The sequence below is a fragment of the Uloborus diversus genome, unplaced genomic scaffold, assembly GCF_026930045.1.
Source record: "Uloborus diversus isolate 005 unplaced genomic scaffold, Udiv.v.3.1 scaffold_288, whole genome shotgun sequence".
NCBI lineage: Eukaryota > Metazoa > Arthropoda > Arachnida > Araneae > Uloboridae > Uloborus > Uloborus diversus.
In genome coordinates this window covers 140,380-164,918 of record NW_026558448.1, presented here as the reverse complement: position 1 = coordinate 164,918, position 24,539 = coordinate 140,380, and the positions used below count along the sequence as shown (strand labels likewise).

Genomic DNA, 24,539 nt, shown 5'->3' with positions numbered 1-24,539 from the left:
GGAGATGATATTTTTCGAATTTGATCTTTAAAGGCTTGTAACTTTTTTCCTTTGGAGATAGAATCTTAGTTTTTTGACCATAGGTCAAGTTAAATCTGGAGTACCAAAAACTGCTCTTTTCAGTGGTGTCAAAAAGAAAACTGTGGGACAGTTCCTTCGCTTTGTACTGATGGATTTAATGAAGAAAGAAGTGCAAAAAATTTAACTAAGCCTAAAAAAGTTAGAGTTAAAAACGCGAATAACTCCCGCCGTTATTTAAGTTAGAGCATTGAAACATATTGTGTTGAACGTGGAAAATTCTACCCTTTCCTACAATATATATTATTAATATGTGCAAGTAATTTTTCACCCCTTTAATAAGCAATTTACGCAAAATTCGAGCTTAAAAAAATTAATAAAAAAACTAATTCGAATTTTAAAAAATAAAACCCCAGATGCACACCCCCTGGCTCGAAGTAATTTTGTGCAAAATTTCAAGGCTGTAGGTGCTATGGGATCTTCTGGACACATGTCCGCCACAGACTTCCTTCTAGAATTTCTTTGAAACCTTACTTTTATTTACTATATAGAGATAAAAGGAAATGGAATTTCACTTTAAAAACTTGAAACAAGCATTGTTACAAAAATAGACTTTTCATTTAATTGCATCATAATAAAGCGAAGTTAGCTTGAAAAAAGAATCAAGTATGATTCTCATATTGGATGTAAAAAGATTGAGTTTTTCAAAATGTAGGCATCTAAAGAAAAAAAACCGGTAATTAAAAGAGTTTGTTTAAAATTAATTATCCTTTATAGCATCAAACAATAAAAATCATATAACTTTCTCTCAAAATAACAGTTGAACATTGCACCACCATAGGCTAAGTGGCAATAAGTTTGAAGTTGGTAACCCTATCGAAGCGATCACATTTTCTCCCCACCTCTATATCCTTTGCAGTTTTAAGTTCTTCACTGTATATTATTGTTTATTAAATCATGAGCAGGGGAGGGGAGTGCAGGTAAACACTTTTTCAGAGAAGTTAACAACACCGCTGCATAAAACAAACAAGCAAAATTATAAACCAAACCGACTTTCAGCTATTAATTTCATTCAAAGGAACTAACAACAAGCATTATATTTATTTGGCCATAGTAGTTATTTATCACTTGCAGGAGCATCACAAGAGTGCCAATTTTTTTTTTTTTTTTTTTTTTTTCAAAATTAAGATTTTGTATAAGCTAATCCCTCTAATTTAACTTCAAACGAGCTGATGTGTGCATCACATGACCTCCTTTTACTCCAATTTAATGTCATTTCCCCATTACTGGCAATTTTAATGTGATTCAATAGTTGACTCTCTAAATATCACCAACAGTGACCAAATTGAAACAGATTTAAAAAAAATAAAAAAAAAATCGCCAAATTTGTCGCCAAGTTGGCTACAAAACTTGGCGACCAAAAGACTGGCGATATATCGCCAAGTGTTCGCCAAATTATAACACCACTTAAGTTTACATTGAAATTAACAATGATTCCCCCCCCCCTCCAAAAGGGACAAAAGATCCCCTTAGAAACATCTAAATGCAAAAGGGAAGGCGCAGAACTAGACCCCACTAGGATTCTACGTAACAAGTTTCAACTTTCTAGGACTTACCGTTCTTGAGTTATGCGAAGTACATACAGACGTCACGAGAAATTCCTTGTAATTAACTCGGGAATCGTCATTACGGATATTTCGCGTATCTATACATTCTTAGGCACTTATCCATGTGTGGTCGAGTCGAAAAAAAAATTCAACATTCATTCTGGGGTGAGCAAAATAGAAATAAGGTCGATTTTTGAGTGAACATTTTTTCACGAATACAATACTTCCTTTTTTGAAAAAGGAAGTAGAAAGGTTCCCTGCATCGTTTTTATTTACGGAAATATGCTAATATGCTGCGTTATTTTAATTTGAGATTTGCTCTTTCAATAAACAATTTGTGAAAGATCCATTTTTGTTTATCAGAATTTTGTAAAGGGTCTGTTTTGGTTGATCGGCATTTTGTGAACGGTCCGTTTTGGTTGATCGGGTTTTTGTGAAGGGTCCATTAACGGACCCAAATTTCCTCTGGCCAGACCCCTGCAAAAATGGAATGTGTTGTTTCTTTTTTTTAAAAAAAGGCAAGCTGGTGTCTATCAGTATAATATTTATTTAACCATAAATTTTTATTGTACAAATAAATACAATATGCACACTATATACAAATGACATGGCAAGTATTTTGTTTAATAGAAGGTTTTCCATTCTTGTTCATCAAACATTAAAGCCCATTTTTTTCAAGCATGCCTTATGTGCATCCACCAATTCTGAACAGTTTTCTTCACCTTTTTCCATTATACTAAAGGGAGAAAAAAAGAAAAATATCTCACTTTCCGTACAAGCAACAATTCATCAAAGAAAAAAAGACAGTTATAACTTCGATTTAACAATTTTCACAATTTAATGATGCATTTCACTGGTCTGGATTTGACTGCACTGAATGTCGATGCTCCTCGATTCAACGACATTTTTCATTTAACGATAACTTTTTTCAGTCCTCTGACAATCGTTAAATCAGGGTTATACCGTAGATTTTCATTAAATAGGTGGGTCATTCCATGTCAAATCAACGAGCCTCACAACTTGACCATCACGGATTCCAACAAATTTCAGGGGATTGATTATATATAGTGATATGATACAGAAAAATATTTTTTTCAGGTTTTTAAGTTGCCCGGTTTTTTGTGTAGGGCTATTTAAAAAAGGGGGGAAAATGCAAAAAACGAGGTTTTAGTTATTACAAGAAGTTGATTTTCTCAGCTTCTATTGGAGCTAAAGAGTTCATTTTGGTTTTAATTTAAAGCTTTTGAAATGGGCTTTTATAGGATATGTCACATTATAAGGTTTGGAGTCATTAATATTTCAAAAAGTATATCTTTTAAAAATCTGAAAATAAATTATTTTTTACACACTAATGCACTGTATATGTGGAAAAAATTTCATAATGGGATTGCAATGGAATCATGGAAAAACAAAATTTTGAACATATATCTACTTACTACTTAAATGCAATTTGTAGCGTTTCTGAAAATATTTACAAAAGGACACACAAGTTATTTTTACAACTTTTGGTTAGAATTATCCATTTCTTCCTTCGACAAGTTATAAACTCTTCCTGTGAGATTTATCCTGGGATCTACTTTTAATATTACATCATCTACAGGTACATTCATAATAGCCTCTGCGTTCGGATAGTAAAAAGAATATGAAGGTCCATGTGGATGCAAGAATTTTATCTTAAGTGTTTCATTTTCTTCATCAGTCTAAAACACAACCTAACCACCAGTGTCCATCATACCTGCAGATTAAAAACCCGACCATTTCTGCGACAAATTCAATACAATCCCGAGCAGCTCTTAAATATTCTATTCTTGACTTTTTTGAAAATGAAAATATTTTGACTTCCATGTGATTCATGTTCAGTGGAATAAAAGAATGGAGTTTCTGAGTACCTGGTATTCTTCTTGCGGTCATTAACCTGTTTTTCAAAGTCTCCTCTTCTTGTTTATGTTCTTCAGTTGTACTATATTGAAAATGTATTGTCTTAATGTGATCTTTTGCCCATTCATAAAGCTGTCGAGGAGTCATAATTTGTTCATTATGTATCATTTGAAGACTAGCTCTTGCTGCTAGTCTTTTCACAGTGCCTCCTACACCATCGCATGCACTTTTGCCGTGTGATGTTGCAAAAAAGTGCCATTGTGCTGTGATTACCAAAGTCTGACCCATGGTAACAGAGATTCAGAAAATTGAATCGATTTTTGTACTGAGAAGCAGCACCATCACTATAGTAATAAGTTAAGTTTGGTTTTGTGTTATAATGAGATTGCATGAAAGAAATTAGATGTTTTTGAAAAAGATTGACTGCTGTTGTGTCATGCACAAGGCAATCAGAAATTATTACTAGAGATGTATTCATTACTGCTTTTGTGGAAGCGTCCTGAAAATAAATGGTGAAGGGGTGACCGTCGTCATTAATGGTGACTGGGCGACGTTAAATATGCTCGTGGTCACAATGTCCTCCAAGTGAAACGATACCTCTGGGGGTGGCAGGCTAGGAAGTTATTTGGCTCCTGGCCTGGTTCTAAATTGTCTCTCGAACTGTCCATAGATGGCACCACCATCTATTGTTTTGTATTTGTGCTGTCCTGGATAAACAAAATCCTGGAAAATTTGTGGATTAATAGAGGTATAAGCTTCCTCCGTGGAATAGCAGAAACCTCAATATGTGTGTGTGTGAAAGAAAGAAAAAGGGGTGAATTGTAGCTTGAGCATTGTTCCAATGGAAACCTTGGGCAGCATCCTGGAGGATAAAAGAATAATTCTCTGCAAAGATGCAGATTACAAGGTATTCACCTTCTTTTAACGATTGAGATTGCTCAATTGTTGACTTGCAGAAAATGAGTGAAGAAGTTTCGGGAGATTTTCAAAAAATATATTGATAAATTCTTCAGTAGTTTCCACTAATGTCTCGAGAGATGTTCTTTTTTCAACTTTTGTATCCACTGTTTATATGTGATGTTTTCAACGCAGTTGAATTCGAAAGCTTCTTTGATTCTTTCTTTGACTCTTTCAAACCCAGGACAATTTATACAATTTCCAAAGTAACAAGCTTCAGTAGGAATTTCGCAAACTGCATATTTCATAAAGGGCCATGTATGGGAAAACTCTAATGGGAAATGACTGGGAAACTCTAGTATGCTTCAAAAACCAACAACATATTTATTTGATCACAAGTTGTTCTTGTTTAGTGCATGGTTTTAAAAAGAACAAAGGAATATTTAAAAAGAAAAGGAACTGGAGGTGAAAAATTTAGAATGAAAAATCATGTAATTAATTTTATTTTTAGTAGATATACATATTATGATACTAAAAAATATTTTTCATTTAAAAAATTTTATGCCATTTCAAAAATAAATATGCCAGAAAAAATTTTTTTCTTTAAAATTCATATAATAAAACTAATTTTTTTAATATTGATATTAATTTTAATTTATGTTCAGTACATATGTATAGTATATAATACCCCTTAATAATGTGTCAATTTTAATAAATTTTTAAATAAATATTTGATGCAGTATGGTTGATTTTTTTAAAAAATATGTATATAAATTAAAACTTAAATGCCGATTTTGTACTGAAATGGTAAGTTACATTTTATTTTATATTTTAGCATCCCATGGCATTCCCATACTTATATGCTCGTATATTGTAAAAAATAGATGTAGGAATAACATTTTTTTTTCAAAGAAAAATTAAAATACACTTTCTGAAATATCGAAGGTCAAAGGTCAAAGTGTTTGACCTTGAAATTAAAAAATCAAGAAACATAAGCATGTCACATGTCAAATAAAAGGTCCATTCAAGCACTTTCTAAAAACACCAAAAGTAATGTTCTGCGACAATACAGGAACAAATAATGACTCATTATATGATTAGCAAAATGCAAAATTTTACATTTTTTGCTTATCTTTGGATCGAATTATCTCAGAAACTAAAATAGATAGAGACTTATTATTGTATATTTATTCCTTTTTATGTAAACCTAACAATTGAACCAAATATCAAAAAAATTTGAGAAGGTCAGGTTGAAAATGCCATTTTTTTCGTTGATTTGACATGGAACGACCCAGGTATAACCAGAAGAAAAGTATTTACCTTAGTTTTAAACAAATAAAACTAAAGCAATCTTTAAGAAATGCATTTCACTAAATTTCTTTTTTAACGCTACATAGCTTTATTTCCGAAAAATGTGTTTATTAAAATTTATAATTAAATAGGTTATTTTAAAAAGGTAACATCTCCTACATCATTGAAAATAATAATAATAAAATTTCAAAATACAATGTTTTATTTGAAAATGTTTTTTCATAAGAAGTTTTTTTCTTCAAACAAACTAAATATTAAATCCAGCACTTGTGCACATAAATATAGTCTTGGTTATTATACTTACTGCATTCGTGGTTTGGTTGTCTGTCAATTTTTAAAAAAAAAAAAAAAATCTCTTACCCAGCTTTCCATTCAAAACATTTAATTTTGATAGTTGTGGATTTTTGATTTCGCATACATAACTTAAAAACAGGCAAGGCAATGTTTTATTGCTGCCATGAAGGTGAAATACTCAAAGCACCCAATAAAATTTATTTCCTAAATTTATTAACAGATAATTATATTACAGCTGACTAAAATTATATTGCTATGAGTTCGATGCAACTTCAAACTTCCTTTGAATTATGACACAGTTCTTGAGAAAATCACAGGAGATTTATTTACAGCTATGTATAAGAAATGTAGTTACAACTGCTAAATCAATCATCAGCAATTAAGCAAATATCAATTAACACTGTAAACCCAACGATGGCACACGTATTGACATTAAAATATGCAAAACACAGCGCAAATACTTCACAATAAACAGAGAAACGGCTCAGACAAAATTCAGACTGTTGAAAAGCAAAACTCTCTCCCTTATTCACAAGACGTCCAGCATTATATACCAAGCGAAGAAACATCCAGAGAATCCTACAACGTTCTACCAATTTCTCATATTTTCATTTTATTCCATTCACAAATGTTATCCGGGGACAATATACATCATACGAATGTTGGAGGGTTGTATATTCATTACAAGAAACAATTTACAGGTTAAGTTACTACGATAATTTTAGATGAAAATTAATGGAACAAATGCCAAAATTAGCCAGATTACAACAAATTAATCATAAAGACAATTACTATTTACAAAATTTGTAACATTACCCCCTTCCTGAGGACTGCATGTCCCGGCAGTAGAACTGTAGTAGTCCCCAGAAAAGGTTGCCAAACTTACATCACAAGTTTACAAATACACACATTAAATAATAACCAATCAGACATAGATAACACAATAATAAAGAGAAACATTACTAAACATTAAAAGCAAAAATGATCTACATAAGTTTTATATTATCAATCATGGTTGTTTTACGTAATTACTCATGAACTATGGCCGTAGTATGGGGCTAGACGAGCATAATGTACAACTCTAGGTTTTGCATTAAGTGATTTTTGGATACTCACTACGACGTCATTCAGTCAGTTAAGGACTTTGTGCGGTCCATCCCAATGTGACTGCAATTTGGGTTAAAGACCTTTCTGTTGGATAGAATTCCATAACCAAACCTTGTCACCTTCATGGAATTCATGTCCAGAGGACCTTGTGTCGTATCGGGTCTTCATCTTCTCCACCGCGATGTTGATTCGCTCAAATGCGAAGTTATGAACATCTCCCAACTGGGCCTGGAGATCTTGGATGTACTCCTTAGACACTGAGGGCCCATCTGGAGAATGATCGAAGATGAGATCACAGGTAGCCAAAGCTCTCCTCCGAAGAACATCTGAGATGGGGCAGTCTCATGGACAGCACTGCGCAGGCCCGTGTCCAGGATTTCATAAAGGGAGGGGTTGAAACTTTTTACCTTTGTAACTTACATTGTCATAGGAAAACTAACGACGCATGTTGAATAGTTCATTTTAGTTCGATAACTAGGCTTTTTTTTTAATACGTTTTTTTTTTTAAATGAAATCTTATTTGTACAGTTGAGCATTTTGCAAAAGCACATATTTCTTTTATGCCACCTAATGCTAGTTTCTTTCTTTTTTCTTTTGTTTTTCCATCAAATAACATTGAACATGAATTTAATGAAAATAAAAATTTTATTTAAAGAAATTGCTGTTTCGCATAGAAACACTTTTTTAATGTGTGAAACGACTAATTCATCCAACACTAAAGGCGTACCATAAAAAAAAACCTGATAGTAAACAAAGTAACCATTTTCCCTGCCCCTAAGTTGTTTTTTTTTTTTTTTTTGGAGGGGGGGGGGGCGCTACATCATTGCCTAATATTCTTTTAAATAATTTTCTCCTGCATGCTTACAGCATTGCCGGACTCTTCAGCCATTCCTCCGTCCTTAATTTTTTCAAGTACTTAGAAGCGAAGTGGCTTGGGAATCCTACAATTGAGGAAAATGCTAATTGTTAAACATGAGGAAATATTAAAGAGGGTGAATACTGCATCAGAGTTTAACTCTAAAATTAATTAAAACTTAAAATACAATTTAGAAAATCGTTTAATGATTCATTGATTTTTTTCTTTCAATGGGAGGGGTTTAACCCCTAAAACCCTCCCCTTGGACACAGCTCTGGCCACTGCGGTAGGCCAGCAGGAACAAAGGTAGCTTCTTGTCCCAATCCTGTTCATTCCTGGAGACCATAAATGAGAGATTATTCAGGATTGTGCGTTAAATCTCTCCACCATGCTGTCCGATTGCGGGTGTAGTGGTGTTGTCCTAGTTTTCTCAATTTTGAGAATTTGACATAAGCCCTTAAACACAACAGAGATGAAATTCCTTCCTTGATCAGAATGAATTTGCAAAGGTGTTCCATATTTCGAGATCCAATGCTGGACTAGAGTCTGCTACGGTGGTAGCTTCTTGATTTATAATGTGGTATGCTTCGGGTCATTTGGTGGAATAGTCAATGGAAACAAGTGTATTTGTTCCCATCAGCAGTTCTTGGAAGAGGACCCAGGATGTCAATCCCGATTCATTCGAAAGGAACTCCAATGTTGTACAGATGTAGCTTCCCTCGGCTTCTTTTCTTTGGTCCTTTACGGGCAGTACAGGCATCACAAGAATGGCACCACTTCTTCACATTATCCTTCGCCTTGCTCCAGACGAAGCATACTCGAACTTTATTGAGGGTTTTCAAGACACCAAAATGCCCTACAGTTGCACTACTATGTAGTTCCTTCAGAACATCTGAAATCCTTGATCAGGGAAGTAGTAACTGCCACCTGGATGTTTTACCATCATCAGATTCCCATTTTCGGTGTAGTACGCCTTTCCGTAAATGGAGTGAGTTCCATAAAGCCCAGTATCTTTTAGGACTGAAGACGAAAATGTTCTGCCAGCTAGGTCGTTGACTGTCACTTTCCATGCACACCAAACTTGGTTTTATGTCTGAGTCTTCAGTTGAACTTTTCGAACTTGATAGTCACTCCATGGATCAGGTTCTGATGATGTTGAAGTCACTGTCACCTGATAGGCAATAGGGCTAGTCGTTCCATACTGTTTCTAGATTCAAAAACAATAGTGGCAGTTCTCAGGACAAGGTCTCCTTGATTAAGCATCTGCATTACCGTGAGACAACCCTTTTCAATGCTTGATCTCCATGTCATATTCCTGGAGCCGTTGTATCCACCTGGCTATCTGGCCTTCCGAATTTTTGAAGTTTAAAAGCCAAGTCAACGAGGCATGCTCTTTCCGAAGCAGAAACTTTTGGCTGTAGAGGTAATGATGGAAGTGTTCTACAGCTATGGCCAGCTACTCCTTTCTGGTGATGCAGCAATTTCGCTCTGACATTGACAAGCATTTGCTCCAGTAAGCGATGACATGTTCATTGCCGTTTATTTCTTGGGATAAAACAGCTCTGATGCCCTCGTTGCTCGCATCAGTGTCAAGGATGAAGGATTTTTCAAACTGAGGGTATGAGAGAATAGGCGTTGGTATTAAAGCTGCCTTCAATTGTAGAAATGCATCTTCACATTCTTTAGACTATTCAAACTTTTACTTGCTCTCCATTAGCTTATGCAAAGGTCGTGTAATATTGGAAAAACCCTTCACAAACTTCCTGTAGTATGTGCAGAGCCGCAGGAAACTTCGCAGCTGATGGATGTTTTTGGGACGACTCCAACTCTTGACCACAGATACCTTTTCTGGATCAGTTTGTACACCCTCAGAAGAAATGATGTTCTAGGGCGGAACAAATTACATTTGGACGGGCTTAATTTCAGGTTGGCTTCCTTGAGTTTTAGCAGCACCTCTCTAAGATTAGCCAAATGTTCTTTGAAACTGCGTCCTATGATGATGATGATATCGTCTAATTAGACCAGACAGGATTCGTAGGAGAGCCCTTTTAATACCGTCTCTATAAGACGCTCGAACGTGGCTGGTTCGAGTGTCTTTTGGAGACGGTTGCAGAGGCCGAAGGGCGTCACTTTGAACTGCCATAAGCCTTGTCTAGGTGTAAACGCCGTCTTTTCTCAGTCATTGGGGTGTATCTCTACCTGCCAGTATCCGCTCTTCAAGTCCAGACTCAAAAGCCTCTTGTGTCCAGGCAGGGTGTCCAAAGTGTCATTGATGTGTGGAAGAGGGTAACTGTCTTTCTTGGTGATGTCGTTCAGGCGCCGATAATCGATACAAAATTTGGTAGAGCCCTCTTTCTTTCGGACCAAGACGATGGGAGAGGCCCAAGACTGGACGAGGTTTCGATGACATCATTCTCCTGCATCTCTTTCAGGAGGGTCTCGACCTTTTCCTTCTTGGCGAACGGTTGTCATATTGGATGCTGTTTAATAGGGAGATGTTCTCCAGTGTCGATCCTATGCTGCGTTTAATTTGACGTTCTCCAATGTGGATGAAAACAGATGCTTGTAGTTGTCCACCATTTGTTCCATAGCAGTTCTTTGATCTTTCGATAATGGCGCATTTCCTATTAACTTCGATGTCAAGGACTCAGAAGACACAGTCTTGGGGGAATTGATTCTCCTAATATGCAGTTTACTGGAGTACAAGTTGCCAACACTTCACCTTTCTGAATATTTCTTGGTCTTTCACTCACATTGGCGACTCTCACAGGAATTACATCCTTAGGAAGGTCCACAAGTATAGGTGCTACCAGCACTCCTTTTGGATTATTGCTTAGGTTAGGGTATTCGATGAGGCCAAATCTAAAGCTATTGTTTTCTCTGATGGAGCCAGGTATTAGTAATTCTGATTTTGAGGGAATTGATAAATCTGTTTGAGCTATTATTTGATGAGCAAATTTTACATCATTTTCTGTGTGGAAATTGGCTAGGGTCAGGTGGGGTAAAATGTGTAGTGGGGTAAAATAGGTAGTCAAAATATATGGTTTTAAAAACAAATTATTTTAAATTAAATTTGCATTTTTTTGAGTGGGACATTATACTTGGCTGTTCTGAATTCTGTTTCACAAAATATATTTTTCCAATAGATTATTTTTTAGTGAGAGGTAACACTTTAAATTGAAGTAGATAAATTCAAGCCGCATGTTGTCTGCTTAAACTTCTATCTCCAGCTCCTGATTTTTGAGAAATTTTTATTACTGTGTCATAATGTCTTTAGTTGGACATTTTTGTTGCTGCTTCAACTTACAGGGAAGAAAAAAAAGATAGTTTCTATTTTTAATCTCATATTTTGAAAATGGGTATATGGTTAGGCTTATTATTCCAGCAAGTTGTTTTAAAAGATACAACAGAATATTTTCCTTTGAATGAATATTATTTTATTTTTGGTTAATTTAAAATAATTGAAACATAAGAGTATGCAATGCCATGACTTTATAAAATAAACTTCGCTCCATCATAACAAATAAGAAGCCAGCGGTATACTTATTCTAGAGTTTTTGTGAACTTGCGCATAAAATAACAATTTCCTCAGAATATATTGGGCTCAGCCTGTTGCTGGTTGTCACAGTTGTATTTGATTGCAATCAGATGCTACCAATTTCTCTAATGTACCTTTAAATTCTCAGAACACATCCTCGTTTCAATCCAAAAATTATACGTCACAAAGCACGATTTCGTCACCTTATAAAGATTTGAAAAGTGCAATATTGTCTGCAATTTCAACAAGAGCTTCAGATTTGACAACTACCAGCATGAGTTATTTAAAACGAAAATGTATGCTGGCAAATACAGGAAGTATTGACAAAGATGTTTCAGAAAGGCTAAGAGTTGAAAGTGAAAAAAAATAATGAATTAAAAACAAGAAAATAAAAAATAGTAGAAAAAGAAAGTTTCCATTCAGAGGAAGTATCTGGAATAGAAACTGCTAAAAATATGCTTATGAAGCAAAGTTTAACCACAGGTGCCTGGGTATAAATATTATACTTATAGGAAACGAGCAAGAAAGAATTTATTGGCAAATATATGGCTGTTGAGGGAAATATTATGACATGAAATATTTTTAAAAAATCCGAGATGGGGGATTTTTCTGATGTAGACGACATGGATTTCATTGAAAAACATCAAATAATAAAAATAATTAATGATCCACAATTTAACAATAAAGGCCATTACTTTTTTTTAAAGAATGACAAGTATGGATATCATGCATTGAAAGAAACCTCATTAATATTTTGTCAAATTTACTGTTTGCACTATTTTTTTTAAATTAAATTGTAAAATTCTGTTAACTGACTCTTAGGTCTATATTATCTCTCTGCATTGAACAAATAGTATGCTTTTTTATCACTTTTTAGACTTCAATACCCATTTTACACCACAGGCTACCCATTTTCACCTGCGTGGGGTAAAATGGGTATAGAAAACATATAGTCATAAACACTCCTCTCAAAAATAAATTTGTATCAAATTATGTGTGAAAATCATTTAATTCTACTCTCAACATATGTAATGTATACATAAAACAAAAAAAAAAAAATTAGAAACAAAATATTTTGACAAAAATATAAGAGTCAAAATCCAAAAGTAGGCTATTTTATACCCATTTTACCCCACCTGACCCTATGTCTTCTCTCATCAAGTGCAACTCATTAGTCTTGAAGTCGAGAGTGAAGTCATATTTCTTTAAAAAATCCGATCCGAGAATGAAGGGGTCTGTGATGTCAGCAACGAATGTCGTATGATGGTAAGTGGTATTTCCAAACACAATTTCTTAGTTCACTTTACCTTCAATCTTGATCTTGTCACCTGTCAAAGTTTGTAGGGTAACTCAGGGCAGCGTCCATAGAATGTTGAGTCCAAATTGACGAGCCATATCGGTTCTTATGATAGTAACATTGGCTCCAGTGTCAATAATCAACTTGCAGGGAAACCTGTTTACATAAATGCGTAAACAAATTGTCCATTACGGCCGCCACTCATCGATGAAATCTGGAAAACATTAAGATGGGGCTCATTCGAATTTGGCGACATCCACCCCGGGAGATTGCCATGGCTTAGTTTTCCTGAACCTGAGAGGGAGAGGTGATATTCCCTCTGGTTTCTTGTTGAACTTCAGTTTCTTCACAAGTGCCCTTGCTGCCACATTTCCAGCACTTAAGTGGTTGTCCATTTTGGTCCTAGGGGGCCGCAATCCTTTTGAGGGTTCCCGAAATTTCTTTGATTTGCTTCTCAAGTTCAGCAAACTGTGTTGACACTGGATTCATCAGCTTTCACGCCGCGGATTGAATTTGCGATCCTTGCAGGTTGCTTTGTTGGATATAATTTGAGGTTTATGGCCTACAGCTAAGCTGAAAATTAGGCAACTCATTTCCAACTAAAAATTTGAGGTAGTGGTCTGCCCGAAGAAAATAAAACATGAATCATTCTTTACACTGAAAAACATTTATTTGACACATATTGAAAATTGGTTACAACACAATGATTTGTTCCCCGGGAAAAATTAGAAAAAGAGATCTTACAATGAGTCCATGCATGGATTAAAAGTCCTGTTGGTGTTCCAAGGTGACGCCTCACCGGTCGTTGGACAGCATGGCAATTTCCACGAATTGCAGGCAGGTCGATTCACACCGCGTGAGCAACAGTTCACCACATCAGGGAAAGGTATACCAGGGATGGACGCGATCTTCTTCCGCAGGAGAACAAAAGACTCACATCAGGGAAACTTAGAACTCTTTGCTTTTGTAGACGTCATCACAATACGCGGTTTCCAAACTTAAAACATCATCAGTGCTTTTCCAGGAAAAACCAGACCTCACCAAGAGGCCAAAAAATTTAGGATGACATTTGACGAACACGTTCACGGGACACAGACAACACCAGACGAGGAGACGAGTAGAAGTAAAAAAACGAAGCGAAGCCAAGCGATCGAGCTACTGCCGGTCTGCGTATTTATAGCCAGATTCGGCCTTTCCAGTAACAACGTGAAGTTACATAATTTGCATATTGCCAGAACAACACAACCCGGAGAAAACACAGCTTGCAGGTTGCACAATTCTTATTTAATTTGGCATTCAGCACTTAACACCTCAACATGATTTCATCACGTCATTGACACGTGCTCTTTCGGAAGTTTACCGACATCTGCCGAATGACAACAACCAATCATAGCATGCCGCATGTTTTCCAAACACTTCCGATTCAAACTCGGACATTTGAGTGTTGGCGGCAGGTGGATGGGATTCTTCGCGCAAAGTTTTCTCTCGGAATGGCAAAAGGTAAGTCACAAAATGATTTTTCTTTTAAACAATATTGGTGAAATCCTTCAAGAACCAAAAATAAAGGCATTTAGCCCAACAAGTTCCCCCCTCTTGAAGGAATTTCATCAAAAAAACACATTATATACATTAAAAACATTTAACTACATTCATATTATATTTACAAAAGATACATTTGAAAAACAGTTCAAAAATTTGATACGCCCCCCTCATTTAATCCCAATTAAATATAATTTTACAAAGTTTATTTAAACAATTCTTAGATAGGGGTTTAGTGAAAATATCCGCGATGTTTATATTTGTCCTCACATATTTAATCAAAAAAATCTTTTGCTCAATTAAATTTCTTAAAAAATGGTACCTTACATCAATGTGTTTTGTACGGGAATTCTCAATGGGAGACTTAGAAAAATCAATTGTTGCAATGTTATCACAATAAATAATTGTATCTCTAAGCTGGAGGTTTTCAATATTTAATTCACTTATTTCTGTGATTATCCTCTTCAGCCAGACCATTTCTTTTGCAGTTTCACCAAGTGAAATATATTCTGCTTCCATTGTGGATAACGCAACACATTTATGTTTAAATGTCCTCCAATTAATCGGGACCCGATCAATATACAAAATTGATCCTCCCATTGAGACCCTATCCTCCCGATTAGCGGCGTAATCGGAGTCTGAAAATCCCCGTAGATTTACACTATTGATTGAACTTAAATTTAGTTTGTATGATATTGTATGCTTTAAATACCCTAGCAATCTTAATAGAAAATCCCAATGCTTTCTTCCGGGATTTGCTTGAAATTGGGAAAAAATATTCACCGCATACGAAATGTCAGGTTGGGTCTTTCCCGCTATGTATGCCATACAACCCAACAAATTTCTGTATGGGAGCTTTTCTGCTTCCCTTTTTTCTTCCTCAGTTTTCGGGCAGTCGTCCTTCGACAAAACTGTACCCTTTGAGATTGGGAGGGTTGAATTTGGCACATAGTAATCAGAGAATAACTCCAAGACCTTCGAAATATAAGAGCTTTGGTGAATGAAAAGATTATTTTTATCTTCCACAAATTCAATCCCCAGGAGCTTTCTGGTTTTCCCCATTTCTTTAATATCATACATACTTTTAATTTCATTGATTACCTTTTTAATTAAATTTTCATTTTTTGCTAGAATTATTATATCATCTACATAAATAAGAAGAAAAGTATTTTTGTCTCTATGGTATACACAATTACATCCTTTTAATTTTTGAAAACCAAAACCACGAAGAACACTGTCTATTTCTAAGAACCAGTTTCTTCCGGACTGGTGTAGTCCATAGAGAGACTTCTTCAATTTACAGACAAAATTAGGGTGGCTTTTACTGACAAAACCCTCTGGTTGTCTCATGTAGATTTGTTCCTCTAAATCAGCATACAGGTAAGCATTTTTTACATCAATTTGTGAGTGACCCCATTTTAAAAGACATATAAAAATAGAAAAGAAAACTCTTACAAGTGAAAACTCAATTACTGGACTGAAAACTTCAGAATATGACTCAATTGACTGACGGTCCCCCCTAACAACTAATCTGGCCTTGTATCTTACAATTTCACCCTTGTCATTTACCTTGAGGTCGTAGACCCACCTGTTTCCCAAAATTGGTTTCCCCTCTGGTGGGGGTACAAGGTCCCACACCTCTCTTTGGTTAATGACATCCAATTCAGACTCCATGGCCAGTTTCCAGTTGTCCACCTCGGGGGTAGCCATACATTGCCTATACGAATTCGGTATAAAAATTTCTACCAAACTTGCTTCTTCACTTTCTCCCGAACTTTCACTGTCGTCACAGATTTCCCCTACTGTTGGATTTTTAGATGAAAAGTCAAAAAGCTTTGGTTTATACTCTATTTTATTTTCACTACAATATTTTAGAACCTGTTTTAATGAATTTAATCTTACTTTATTTTTACCAGCAATTGTATAATAAATATCAGTCCTATCCCCGGTCTTTCTCTTTTTGACTTCTCTAACCCATTTAATTTTTTCACAGGGAGTTTGCTCAACACTCTCCTGGATTTCCTGTTCAAGTTGAACTTCACTTATAGGCCTGATAAAGTTAAAATTTTCTCTCATTTTTATTTTGGACTTTTAATTCCCCCCATCTTTCATTTTCATTAAACTTTACGTTAATAGTTTCTGTGACTGTTCTGGTTTCAGGATCCCAGATTCTGTACCCTTTGGTACGTAAGGCGTATCCGACCATGATCCCCTTGGTAGCCCTCATATCTAACTTTTTCAGTTTGGACCTAGGCTGACCTACATAGGCAGTACACCCAAAAATACGTAGGTGCCTCACTGAAGGTTTACGTCCAGAAAACAGCTCGAATGGGGTCTTGTCCATATTTCCTATTACCGTCCGATTCCTTACATAGTTGAAACAAAGAGCGGCTTCAGCCCAAAACTCATCCCCCAATCCAGAATCCTTGAGCATAGACCTCACACCATTCATTATGGTTAAATTATACCTTTCTACTACCCCGTTCATTTGCGGGGTGTAGGAATTGGTCCGCTCTATTTTTATTCCCTGATTGGTGAGATAGTTTTCAAAATCTTTGTTAACAAATTCTGTTCCATTATCGGAACGGATAGCCAAAATTTTTGAATTCAGGAATCTTTCAGTCCTTTTTTGAAAATTTACAAAAACATTAAATGCCTCATTTTTTGTTCTTAAAAAGAAAACATATGACTTTCTTGAGAAATCATCTATAATTATAAAAATATATTTCTTTCCCCCCAAGGACTCGGTCTGAAGGGGTCCCATCAGGTCCATGTAGAGCAATTGAAGTGCAGAATTAGTACGCCTTTCTGGCATAGATTTAAACGAGCACTTCCTCATTTTCCCTAATTGACAAGGGTCACAATTGGGTTTTTGCTCCTTCTTAATCTCCAGTCCTTGGACTGCACCAAGTTTACTCGTTTTGGTGATACTTTCCATATTTATATGGCAAAATCTCCTATGCCATTTTTCCATATCAACACTGACCATATTGGCCCCTTCAGACGGGTCCTTGGTCTTAAAAAATTTGGTATAATTAACATGTTCACAATCAATATAAAAATTTGGTTTAACATGATAAAGTTTATTTATTAAATTTGCTGTAAATAATTTAACATTTTCTTGATTAAAGACACAGATCTTTCCGGGCAACCATTTGAGCTTATAGCCCTGTCTATCTATACAAGAACCAGAAATTAGGTTGCGTCGCAGCGTTGGAGCGTAGAAAACGTTATTCAATGTGATGGTAACTAATTTTCCATCCGATTCAATTTTAAAAATCACTTTCCCAATGCCCTCTACCTGGCTCTTCACATTTCCTACAGCTACCTCCATTTGTGTGTTTTGTACAGGCTCTAGCTCGGCAAATAACGATTTATCTCTACAAAAATGAGATGTACTGCCGCTATCCAATAGCCATGTATCCTCACATTTTGGGTAGGTAGTGTTTGCAGAAATTTCGTTTTCATTTACTGAACAAAACATTCCTGCCTGAGGGTCTTCTTTGGCTTGAAATTTAAAATTCCTATCCTGTTTTACTTTATTACGGCTCCAACACCTCGACGCAATATGCCCTTTCTTTTTGCAAATGTAACAAACTTTATTTTTAGCAAGAAATTTACCCCTACCATTTGCCATTCCGGAGTTTCCGGGTTTTGAAAACATTGCCGAATTTTCTATATTAGGCTCTTCGGCCAAATACCTAATCCTACCTTCCTCAGCTAGTAGTTCATCTTTTACTTTCGAGAAAGTAAATTTCTCTCCTTCCCATCTGTAGATGGCTTGAACAATGCTGCTGAAACTAGGAGGTAGATACCGTATCAATTGAAAAGTTCTGAGTTTTTCTTCCATAATATATCCATTTTCGACTAGTTGGTTAAAAATTCCCCCCAACCTTGCAGCGAACAATCCCACCGTTTCACCTTCTTGCATTTTGCAAGAGAAGTAGGATTCCCACAATGCGGCTACTCTGGCCAAAGATGGGGGTTCAAAATTTGCCTTAAGGGCTTTCCAGGCTTCATTAGGATCTTCCAAATTATCAATTAACCTTTTTGTATCTTTTTCTAAGTTTAAATAGATGATGGCTAAAGCTTGGCCACATCTTTTTCTGTCAGCACTAGTTAACCCCCCTTCTGGTTTCTTTTGGGTAATCTCCCATAAATCCCTTTCTATGAGCACCATTTTTATATCTTTGGACCAGGTAGCCCAATTATGGGAGCCCAACTTCTCAACGTTTCTATAATCTTTCTCCATAATAAAGAAATGATTCAATTTTCCCCGGGCAGGTCAACCACACGACTCTGCTACCACCTGTTGGATATAATTTGAGGTTTATGGCCTACAGCTAAGCTGAAAATTAGGCAACTCATTTCCAACTAAAAATTTGAGGTAGTGGTCTGCCCGAAGAAAATAAAACATGAATCATTCTTTACACTGAAAAACATTTATTTGACACATATTGAAAATTGGTTACAACACAATGATTTGTTCCCCGGGAAAAATTAGAAAAAGAGATCTTACAATGAGTCCATGCATGGATTAAAAGTCCTGTTGGTGTTCCAAGGTGACGCCTCACCAGTCGTTGGACAGCATGGCAATTTCCACGAATTGCAGGCAGGTCGATTCACACCGCGTGAGCAACAGTTCACCACATCAGGGAAAGGTATACCAGGGATGGACGCGATCTTCTTCCGCAGGAGAACAAAAGACTCACATCAGGGAAACTTAGAACTCTTTGCTTTTGTAGACGTCATCACAATACGCGGTTTCCAAACTTAAAACATCATCAGTGCTTTTCCAGGAAAAACCAGACCTCACCAAGAGGCCAAAAAATTTAGGATGACATTTGACGAACACGTTCACGGGACACAGACAACACCAGACGAGGAGACGAGTAGAAGTAAAAAAACGAAGCGAAGCCAAGCGATCGAGCTACTGCCGGTCTGCGTATTTATAGCCAGATTCGGCCTTTCCAGAAACAACGTGACGTTACATAATTTGCATATTGCCAGAACAACACAACCCGGAGAAAACACAGCTTGCAGGTTGCACAATTCTTATTTAATTTGGCATTCAGCACTTAACACCTCAACATGATTTCATCACGTCATTGACACGTGCTCTTTCGGAAGTTTACCGACATCTGCCGAATGACAACAACCAATCATAGCATGCCGCATGTTTTCCAAACACTTCCGATTCAAACTCGGACATTTGAGTGTTGGCGGCAGGTGGATGGGATTCTTCGCGCAAAGTTTTCTCTCGGAATGGCAAAAGGTAAGTCACAAAATGATTTTTCTTTTAAACAATATTGGTGAAATCCTTCAAGAACCAAAAATAAAGGCATTTAGCCCAACATGCTTGCTGGGCAGCCTCCAACTTCATTGCACACACAACAGCGGATTTCTGGTCTTCGATATCAGTCATATCTAGAGCCTTCAGGATTTCTGGATCTCAAACCCTGTCATGAAGTAATTGAGTGCCAGGTTGTCTTAAACATCTGCAGGACAGTCGCAAAAAGCAAGATGAAACAGTCTCTCGACGTACACCGCTAGCTCTTGCGGGGTTCCCCCCAGTTTTCTGGAGACGGGACTTCAACTGGAGTTGGCCGAAATGTTTCTGGGACTTCTCACTGAAGCGAAGCTCCAATGCAGACGCAGATGTGAGGGCAGCGAAATCCAGGTGCTGGATGTCCGGAATGGTCTGAAGAATGTCCGCTGCATCACCTCTCAGGAATGCTGTAAGATGGCAGGCCTTGGTAACCGAGTCCAGGGGCAGATACAGAAAAATCTTTTGGAGGGGGCACGAGAAATTTAATGCCCCCCCCCCCGCTTCCAATGTTTCATAACAAAGTTTTAATGACTTTATTTTTAAATGTGCGTGTTCTTTAATTTCTTTTTAGGATTCCTTCAGGTCAATGGATCTACTTCTAAGTACCTGAATATTATGCACTTATATACTGTACCTACTGAATGTGTACCTACGGAAAACATCTTTAATGTTTCAAGCCATTTAAATTTAAATACTAAACCCAATATAATGTCACCGAGATGCTAGACAATGAGCAACTTTACTTAGGAACATTGTCATAATGACTATAATACAAGGGCAAGGTTATCAAATAAACCCATATCTCATTTGAGTTTTTTAAAATTAATTCATAAAGAAAACTATAACTTCATAACATATAAGTTTTACTGAAGAATTCAGAAACTATTTCTGTGTGAATTTCAAAACAGTTGCTGATTTACATGAAATACACCACTAACTCGGTCATTTCCAGCCGAGGACTGCAGTTTCGTGCTTATTAGCACTCATTAGCCCGGCATAGGAAAGAGACTGAGCTGGAGATGGAAAACCTCTTAAGGAAGCCAAGAGTACCAAACAAACTGGTAGCTAATATAGAACAAGCACAGACCAAACGAGTGACCGAAACAATGGTTCGGTTCAACTCCAAGATTGAAGGCAAGGCATGGTATATTCAGTAAATTACCACCCAATTAGCCAGCGCTAAAGCAGAAATACATGAAATACACCGCCAGCTCAGTCATTTCCAGCCGAGGACTGCAGTTTCGTGGTTATTAGTTTCGTGTTTGGCAATCTTGGCTTCCTTAAGAGGTTTTCCATCTCCAGCTAAGTCACTTTCCTATGCCGGGCTGATGAGTGCTAATTTGTTATTTCATAATAGATGTCAAAGTCAAAACCAGAATATAATACCTTTGTTCTATCTTTACTGACACTTCCTGCAACCTAATTTTAAATAATGTAATCTTAATTCATGTGCATAATGTTATAATATTTGAAGTTATTGAGTTTAAAAACTGGTGGGTACATATTTATATAAAAAGATTGTTTGGTCAGAAAAGTTTTGGGAAAGAGATTCTAAAAAATCATTAAGAATTGTTTGCTGTTAGCAATTACAATCAGTTTACGATGTTGATACTCCAGTTGTAAAAACCAATCCTTATATAGTGAGATCTCGTTACAATGAATGCCAATACTCCAGTTGTAAAAACCAATCCTTATATAGTGAGATCTCGTTACAATGAATGCCAATACAATGAAATAGCCATTTCAACAATTTAAATTAAATTTAAATCCATTAGGTTACTTGAGTTCCATTCCAACAAAATTCCCGTTACTCGAAGAAAATTTGTGGTATTGGAAGTTTTTGTTTCAGGATTTCACTGTATTGACAACAATATTAAAAAGCTGATTAAATACACTTTAAATTTCATAAAGCAACAAGCAGTAAAAGTTATGGCCAACAAGGTGCAAAGAAGTTTATAGCATACTAGAGGACCTGAGAGACATTGTTCTGTTCAAACTTTGTAAACTGAAAAGTTTTCTCGCGTACTTGAAAGATATTCATAGATAGCATGGTTTGTTCCTTCAGTCGTACTCAAAGTATAAAAATCGTCCTTAGATATTAAGTGTAGAAGACTAACTACCCATCTAGAACAAATGCGAAATCCCGCTGCAATGTCCCCCATATGAAAAAATAAAACAATCGAAGAGATTGTTTTAAAAAAATGATAAAGGTAAAAACAGTTCCAGGAATAAACGAAAATAACTCATCCTACCCCCACCCCCTCCCCCCCCGAAATAAAAGTAACATATTCTTCAACTAAAATGACTAAACACTTGCCAAATAAACTAAAAATACAATAAATTACATTAACAGTTGCTTTAAAACGTAAACAAATAATCCCGCAACTTTAATGTTTATGGCCAAAGTCCGCAAGCCACCATGTTACTGTAATCTAGCCGATCAGTGAGCGAAGCGAACTCCAACGGATAAGCGGTCAGATCTTTTAAACGAAAACTTTTAAATCCCGCTCAGCCTTTGTCTCAGTCTTTGTTGTCAAGTTGTTTGTTAAGGATTTTGTGAAGGTTGCACTTACGTAATTGAGACGTTTTTATTATTCGCTTCTGCAACAAGAGCATAAAGATTACATAGCACTCTAAGGTTTTCAAGAAAGTTTTAAATGATGATAATTATTTTGAAAGCAAAAAGTAAGGTATATTACAGGGCCGAAAATTAGCAAGTTAAAACAATTATTTACCATGCATCTCTAGCTTTTCTAGTTTCCGGACAAGCACAACAGGGCTTTAATTTCTTTTGTTCCTTTTCCTCAGGCATTATGAATAAGATAAAACTACCGCAGGCGAAATTATCTTGGTCTCTTTAATTTTAAATATTATTTTATACAAAACCATGTACAAAACTCACGTTTCTAAACGACCGGCGGCCCTGGCAATGTTATGGTTCACAACAATGCCAAAACGAGAAATGTAAAAGGCTTTAGAGTAAGAGCAAAAATTTTGTCTGAAATGTTCTTTTTCAGAAACTGTTTTCGCACTCAAACTTTTATGTGGTACATTACGTCCCAGCTTGGTATTTTTTTAAAGCTTTTAAATTTAACGAGATAGTTGTGCCGCAAAATATTTTTTTCTTCGAGAAGATTCACGATTGTCACTGTCACTTGTCACTCTTCAAATCAAAACAATGACGTGCGAGTATTGTAGACGAGAGGAACATACGGAATGTATGATATAATTTTCTTGTTGTAGAATTTAAATAATATGTACTTTGTTGAAAGAACGAAGGTATATAGATGACGCTTACTATATCTGATGTATTAGTTGCAATAGTTTTGTTTTCTTGTGTTCCAGTGCAATATTTTTTGGGAAGATTGCGATATGGTAGACTCTTGGCGACTTTTTTAACTGTCGCCAAATTTTTTGGCGCCAAAGCCTAGATGCTATTATTTTCGTTCTGCCGATGAGAAAAAAGGGAAAAAGTATATATTTTTTTTACTAACCAACTGAAAAACGAATGAAATAGTGTTTTTGAAACAGAATAAAAAAAGTAAACAGTAACTGATTTAAAAAATACTTCAATGCTCAAAAACACTAATTATCAACTAAGAAAACTCTCAAAATTACATTAAAATACTATCAAACTAGAACAATACTAAAAAAAAAAAAAAAAACCCATTGGAACAGAGCAATTAATTTGAATAATTTAACTCTCAAAAACACTAATTATAAACAAATCTAAGTAAACAAACCCTCAAAATTACGTTAAAATACCGTCAAACTGAACTAGGACAATACTCAAAATAACCCATAGAAACGAGTAATTAATTTGAATAATTTAACTCTCAAAAACACTAATTTATAAACAAATCTAAATAAACAAACCCTCAAAAGTACATCAAAACTACTAAAACTGGATAAATTAGAAAAATCGGCATTAAAACAAATTAACGCATCAGATTAATAAATTCGAATAATTTAATACTCAAAAACACTAATTATAAACAAATCTGAATAAATAATCACATCAGAGCAATAAATTCAAATAATTTAACCCTCAAAAACACTAATTATAAACAAATCTGAATAAATAAACCCTCAAAAATACATTAAAATACTACTAAAACTAGATAAATAAATTCTACAAAACACGATAAAACGGCAGCAAAGCAATTAATTAACACATCAGAACTGAGTAATTATTTGAATCATTTAGTCATCAAAAACACTTATTATAAACAAATAAACCCTCAAAAATATATTTAAAAAGCTACTAAAACTAGAAGAAAAAAATACTAAAAAACACGATTAAAAAGGCAATAAAACAAATAATCAACCCATCAAAACGGGGTAATTAATAAAAAAAATAAGCATTCAAAAACACCATTTTTAACGACACTAGGTTAGTAAAAAAAATATTCCCTCTTTTTCATCGGCAGAAGGAAAGTAAAAACGTATAGGCTTTGAGGCCAAAAAATTTAGCAACAGTTGAAAAAAAGAAAAAAAAATATATATATATATATATATATATATAATTACAATATTAAAAATATAAAACGGCATGGTTGCAAAATTACTGTTCCCCATGTGCGGAATAATCCAATAGCATCTGAGCCGCAAAAAAATAAAAAACGACTTAAAAGCATAAATTTAGAATTCAATCAAATATTAGCCTTTATCAAATTTATTATTTTTAGAAAATTATACAAAACAAGGGGGTCATGTAACATGAAACACTATTTATTAACCAGCCGTTTTATGAGAAAAATTACATACAGAATGAAATAAATGAAACACCAAAAAGTGATACTCACAGCTTACGGGGGATCCATAGGTTTAATGGGGATCTTGCGATCCCATACATTGAAATAAAATAA

At 35.5% G+C, this 24,539-nt stretch overlaps 1 long non-coding RNA gene across 1 annotated transcript; it reads right to left on the bottom strand.

Annotated features, from left to right (window-relative positions):
- Nucleotides 1-2,154: 2,154 nt before the first annotated feature.
- LOC129233251 (uncharacterized) lies at nucleotides 2,155-22,587 on the bottom strand. The gene is made up of 2 exons (XR_008581443.1): nucleotides 22,407-22,587; nucleotides 2,155-2,361 (listed from the first exon to the last, which is right to left on the bottom strand). It is a non-coding gene; the product is annotated as an uncharacterized LOC129233251 (long non-coding RNA).
- Between the last annotated feature and the right edge of the window lie 1,952 nt (nucleotides 22,588-24,539).